Genomic DNA, 6,976 nt, shown 5'->3' on the forward strand with positions numbered 1-6,976 from the left:
TTATCACATTTCTTTTTGCTTTTTTCTACTCCTTGGCTGCTCCTGGCTTCTTTCCATTCCAATGTAGGAATGATCTGGGATCAGCCGATTATCACACCCTGCTACTGCTCTCTAATCAATGTCATGTCTCTTTCTATTGCTATTATCAGATTGACCCCCTTTTGTGACACCAAACCCCCCTCCAAGTGTTTGATGATTATAACAGGCTTAGGGCTGCCTGCCATAGCCTGGATACCAGCTGGTCCCATTTCATTCCTCTTTGCCCCATCCACTTTATGATGGACTGTTCTCTAAATCTGCCCAAAGCGTCTCCACCTGACCTGGTGACCGCTCTTTTTCCTTGCCCAATGTACACATGAATGACCCACAAACCACACCATTTTCGGCTGATGTTCACAAGCTGTCCTGTGCCCTGCCACGATAAGATAATAAATGTGTGAGAATGGATATTCATCGCCAGTACATGTCCCCTCTCACATTCACCTTTAAATTTGACTAATGTCCAGCGCCCAATCTGCTGTATCTGCTTATCCCCCATTGCCTAATTTCTTAGCCAGTGATGCGGCCCCAATCTTAAATGAGTGTGTCCCATATAACTTGGGGTCCTGGCCTGCAATTCAAGGCATCTCGATATCACTCTCTGGAACTGGAACCATGAAAGCACTGACCCATCTTTGTATTTGGTGGCCTTATTTGACTGTAATTTTCTACTGCCCTAACTGGGCATAAAGCCCTTCACAGTATCACTTTGCATCCCTCTTCTTTTTCCTCTGTTTTAGGTCGCCACAGCCACACCTCCACCTGCTCCTCCCCGAGTTGATAGAGCCAGACCATGAGTTATAGGCCTGGTTTTGTGTATCACCTCAATAACCTGAAATGCCCAAAAAAGATGACCGGCAATACTGCCCCCAATAGCCTGGCCTTAGAGCCATCCCATGACACCTGAAGTAAGGCCCTCTTTCATATTTCTCAAGATGCTTATTGTTCTGGGACTCCTCCAATCCTTAGTAGTCTCTGATCGTTTTTTCCACCCCCTCCATTCATTTCTTTACCATGAAAGCTTTTGTTGGGTCTTCCCTACCATTAATCTTACACATTAATGCAATATCAGCTAAATAGGATTTTGTTTGTGTCACTGAATGGCCTTTTCCTTTTGCAACCAATATGAACTCTATCGGAATACCCGCGCTAATGTCCCTCCGTCAGGCCCTTCTTGCTCATGAACTCCATCAGCTTTTCGCAGCTGTGCTTGTAGCTTTTCCATCTGTTTTTGGCTAGGGAATGTTGTTGTATCAGGCCTAACGCTCTAAGGGGGTAATTTTCAAAGGAGTTACGTGCATAAATGTAACTACTATTGTAGCAATTTTCAAAAGCCATTTACTCACGTAAAGTGCACTTATGCGAATAAATCCTATGGATAATTCAATGGCATATATTGTAGCAATTTTCAAAAGCCCACTTACTCGAGTAAAGTGCATTTACACGTGTAAAACCCAGTTTTACGCATGTAAATGCTTTTTAAAATCAGACCCTAAGAGCCCAATGTTCCACAGTCATGGCGCTATTCTCGTAAGCTGTGCCTCAGCTTCTGGTGCTGGACCCAACACCACTGAAAGCGAGAAAGAGCATCAGCTATGGCGTTCCATTTACCAAGGACAGGTTTTGCCTTGAATTCGGTGTTTAGCTCCAGGCACTTCAAGACTAGTCGCCTGAGAAGGCTCATCACTGAATCCGAGAGCACTATTTGTCATACTTCCGCCATGTTATCAGCCCAGAAAACCACCCTCTTGTTTCTGAACTCCGCCACCCATCCATGCAGAGCTACCGTTATAGGGAACAGCTCCAAAAACATAACACCTTTGGCCACTTCTTAACATCGCCATTCTGCTGGCCATTTCTTGGCTCACCATTTTCCATTTAGGCAAGCCCCAAAACCCTTTCCCCCAGCTGCATCTGTAAACAGCTGCATGTCATTGCTGCTAATAACTACAGGATGCCTTATCGTGATTCTCCCATTGTAACCCTCTAGAAATTGTTCCCATATCATTAGATCTTTTTAGGTCCCTTTAGTAACCCTACTGAAGCTTTTCTGACTTCAGCTGTAGTCAGCGCTGTCCTCTTTATAAAAGCCCTACAATTCGACGTCGCTCGACAAGCAAAATTAAGGTGACCTATGAGGGCTTGCACAGTTATCTTATTTTGTATTGTAAAACTAATTAATCGCTTTAATGTTTCAATTTTGTCAGTTGGTAGCCTTGTCTCCATGCTTACTAAATTAATCTCGATCTCCAAGAAAGTAATAATGTGCGCTGGCCCTTCAGTTTTATTTTGGGCTGGGGGACTCCTAACTCCCTTGCCTTGTCCTGAAAAGCTCCCAGCACCTCCCCCGCATGTGTTAAGATTTATCTGGGCCAACAAATAAGAAATCATCTAAACAATGGACAATTTTGTTTGTCCCAACAATTCTCTCCATCACCCACTGCACGAAGGTGCTGGACTTCTGAAAATACGCACAGGAGATGGTGCAACCCATGGGTAGGGATCTGTGAAAGTAAAATTTTCCTTTGAACTGGAAACCTAGCAGGTTAAAACTTTCTGGATGTCCCGGCAACAATCTAAAAGCTGATTCTACGTCTGTCTTTGCTAATCATGCCCCCCCGTTCCCAATGCCTGAGCAGGTAAGTTGCCTGCTGTGCTGAGGAGTATTCCACTGAGCACAGCAATGGCTTTAAAAAATCATTCACAGAGTCTCCGTGAGGATAAGACAGGTGATATCGTAAACAGATTTGTCCTCGTTCTTTATAGGGACCACCCCCAATGGAAAGACGCAAAGGTTTCTTAGTGGGCGCTCTTTGAAGGGACTCGCTATTCTACCTAATTCCTTTTGCAATTTCTTCTTAACCACCTCTTGATGTTCCAAAGCTGACTTAACAGTGGAATAGTCCATCTGCAGGCCCATGTGTGGTGTGGTAAAACTATATTTAAATCCCTTTAAAATAAAATGTGCGCATGGATCACCGTAGTCTTCCAACTCGTCCTGAAGTGTCTGTCTTAATTGACGTAAGAGCTTGCATGCAGACAGCGGTCCTCTCCCCCCAATTTTAGCTTAGAACCCCCCCCCCCTACCGCCTCCTTCTGCCACCTGCTCTTCTGAAGTATTTTGCTTGTGAGTGGTTCTCCCCTCAGGCTCACCGCAGTTGTTTTGGTACTTGCAGAAACTTGTGCTATATAACCTGCATATCCCCCCCGACTCTTGTGGAACCTGACCCATTTGCCTGGCCTGCGGGCCAACCCTGTCCTGTCCGGAGCTTTGAAAAACTGATCTCACCCCACCCCTGCTGCTGCACTGCAGCCCGCCACCTGCCTGGACCCATTCATACCCCTGGGGTTTTCCAGCTGGCCTCGCCATTGTCGCAAACCTGGGACAAAACCATTGTCGCAAAACCTGGGACTCTGACTCTCCCAGGTTAAAGCACCATTACGCTTTAACCCGTACGCCCTATGGTATCACTTCATATTTATTTCCTGCCTTATCTTCTTTCCAGCTTGTTGCAAGCTTCCAAGTTCTCTTCCCTGTTGATTGTAACTTTGACTCATTCCTACCTACTGTTTATCTTTCGTTTACTTGAATAGTTACCCCAGTTTTATTCTTGTTAATTGTAAACCGATCCGATATGGTTATTTACTATGAAGGTCGGTATATAAAACTGTTAAATAAATAAATAAATAAACCACAAATCAATGTCCTTTTTTTGTCCCAATTAAGGTTTTTCTTCTCTGCCATATTGCGCCTGCAGCATTTGTCATAATCTAGCCATGCATTCCCCCCCCCCCCCCCCCCCCCCCGCGCATTGTGTATGCATCACTGATGACATCCATGTATTTAAACAAGGAGCAGCATTTTTCCGGGTGGTACTCCCCAAAGATGTTATCCTGGATGCTGCAGCCCAATTAGCTACATTCCTTATACTTGGGATTTTATGCTTTACAGGGTTATTACATTTTTCTTTACACTCTGCTTCACATATTTCCTTTTCTTTTTTCAATAGATCAAATATATCCACATATTCGCTGTTCAAGGTTTTCTCCTTTGATTGAAGCCTGCACGTGACGGATAATCGCGCTGGTAATGCATACCAGCTCTGCTGTCTCTATTGTCCTTTTAACCACTCCTTCTCCCCGCCCCCGAGAACGGGCTCTTTATTTTTGCCCAAACTGTTTTCACTTCTTTCTTGCTCCATTACCTGTTTTTCATCATTCCCCACTGGTGCCTACGGGGACCTCCCTCTGCAACTGTAGCTGCTGGCTCTGCTCCACTCCCGACTCCTCCCCCCCTGCAGTCACCTTGTCCTGTTTGCAGTCATTGCCCCTTGATCGAAGCCCTCCCTTCCCCCCCACCCCCCGCTCGTCCCCCACCTTTTCTTGTGTAGTCTGTGCCCTTCCTGTGTTCCAGATGACATCAATTTTTTTCTAGAAGTTTATTCAATAGTGGCAACAACATCGAGTCGCTTTCTATATGGTTTTGCTTACCCTGCCACACTTCCGCCGCCCATCCACTCCAATGTTACCTCATTTCCCCCCCGTCCTCTATCATGTCACCTTCCCCTCTGGGTGCCCTCTCTATCACGAGTCTGTGTGCATCTTGAATGCTGATGCTAACCTTGATGCTGGGTGCCTCCTTGCCTGTCTACTTCTGTTCTTTCTGCCGTGGGCTGTGGTCTCCCGCTCTGGGTGCTTCCGAGGATGGCGGTAAAGGTGGTGCGCACTGGGCAGCAGCAATGAGGCCTTGCAACTTTGTTCTGTGCCGTGAACGGCTGCTGCGGCTCTCCATAGTTTCATTAAGTCCATAAGTTGCCGATCCTCACTATCAACCTGTCTCTCTTGGTAACTGTCGTCCGCACTGCCCGCACCAGCTTGCTATTCCGCGTTGTTGTTGACCCTGTTTGCTGTGTTCGTCCCCTTTTTGCTCCTGTCTTTTTTTGGTTTAACTCTTGCCCTTCTTCCTCTTAGTGCCCTTCTTGGCGCTAGCTCCTTCTGACTTCCACTTACCGTTGCCTTCCTTGCTAGGATGATTCTGCCACTTTGTTTCTTTATTGGTGCTGGGGAGTCTAAGGCCTTTACCTCCAGCATCGGCTGGAAACCCCCCCTGGCTCCACTATTCTCGGCGCTTCTGCTACCCGTGGGGTCCATGACTGTGGCGAAGTCAAGTTCTCATAGGCTACTAGGCTCAAGGGAACCCCACAGGGATCCCAAAGCTCTGGCAAAGCTGACAGGATATGACCTCATGTCTGTGATGGCACTCACCATGGAGGCGCTTATGCCTGTGGGGACGCTGTTTCTTGCTGTCCACATAGCTGCTAGGTGGATCCTGATGGCTATGGAGATTAGTGTGACTGCACTGGTTGATGTTGCTCCCAGAGGAGAGGGGGATTCCAAAACCACCAGGGTACCAGTGAATCGGGTTTCCCCTCTAATTATGACCAATACTGTTGCTGCAGCTGATAAGGCTGCAGGGGCTGTGTTCCGGCACCTAAGTGGATGCAGAGGTGCTCTTCTTGTGCTGGGTTCTTTCTGCCTGGGTTCTTGCTGCCTGGTATCCCCCTTCCTGTGGCATCTCTTCCATGTAATGGGACACAAGGTGGAAGTGGTCATCAGGTCTCCTAGCTGAGGAGTGGGTTTCCACTGGGGGGGGGGGGAAGTCTAGGGAGTGGGGTTGTTGTTGGTTGTTCTGCTGACATTATTCCCTGTGGTAGAGACAGCTGTAGGATAGTGTAGGGGGTGCCACTATGCCCGGAGAGGCTTAGAACCCGAGATTGAGGGCCTGCTGCCATTCCAAAGATGGCTGTTTAAGAAATTGGTTGCCTTAAATTCCCAGAAGCCCAGCACCGCAGAGCAAGATGGATGCCTGAATCCGAGCTCCTGCTTTCTCCCAAGCAATTATTATTGAAATCACAGCACAGCAGATATCATTTTGGATTCTCTTCAATCTCCTCAAGAAATATATATATATATATATATATATATATATATATATTTATTGATTGATTGATTGATTGTTATACCAAGTTTCATGATAGGCATCACATCAACCCGGTTTACAAATAACAAGGAGTGTAAAGCATAACGTAACGTAAAAAAACAATATTTTCAATAAGAACCTTGAACTTTAAATACAGTGAATCAGAAAAGGGAGAGGGAAAGTTACAAAAAACAAGGAAAATAAACTTGGGATGGAAGGGGAGAAATTGAACAGCACAATATTTACATTTCAGCCTATTGATACATTAGAATAGCAAGTGAAAAAATAAGACTATAAAATGGTACATAGGTAATCAAATGAATAAATATGACACAGTTGTGAATGGTAATAGTATGATAAATATTCAGCAGGAATTAGTGAGAGAGGGTTTGAGGATGGTTGATTCGTGTTTACATTCCATTATTGTATTATATACTCGGCCAAGATGGCACAAAAGAAAAAAGGTCCCAATTTCAAGCAATTTTAATGTCAAAACAGCAATTGATACTGATGGGCCTACTGGGGAAAGAGAAGTGGCGTGCTCAATTAATGAGGAGATGGAGGATGACTTGGCTGCCGATGCCATGGAGCAGAGCACTAATGAAATTCCGACTGGAGCAGAATTCTGGCAATGGTTCTGTGATTTACGTAAAGACATGAGAGATAATAAACAAGAGCTATTAACCATGATGTTGGACATATGTGAGGAAATGTCCGACATTGGAAGGCGTGTGGACGAATGTGACACAAGGCTGGATGCTCAGGCAACAAGATGAATCACTACAAAAGCAATTTGATCAACTTACTCAGGACAACTCAGAGCTTCAGTCTAAACTAGAAGATACAGAGAATCAAAGCCGCAGGAACAACCTTCGGTTTCGTGGAATCGCAGAATCGGAAGAGTTCTCCGATTGCAGGGTGACTGTTCAGAAGTTGTGCGCTTTTTTTCTGACGTAG

The sequence above is a fragment of the Rhinatrema bivittatum genome, chromosome 3 (assembly GCF_901001135.1).
Source record: "Rhinatrema bivittatum chromosome 3, aRhiBiv1.1, whole genome shotgun sequence".
NCBI lineage: Eukaryota > Metazoa > Chordata > Amphibia > Gymnophiona > Rhinatrematidae > Rhinatrema > Rhinatrema bivittatum.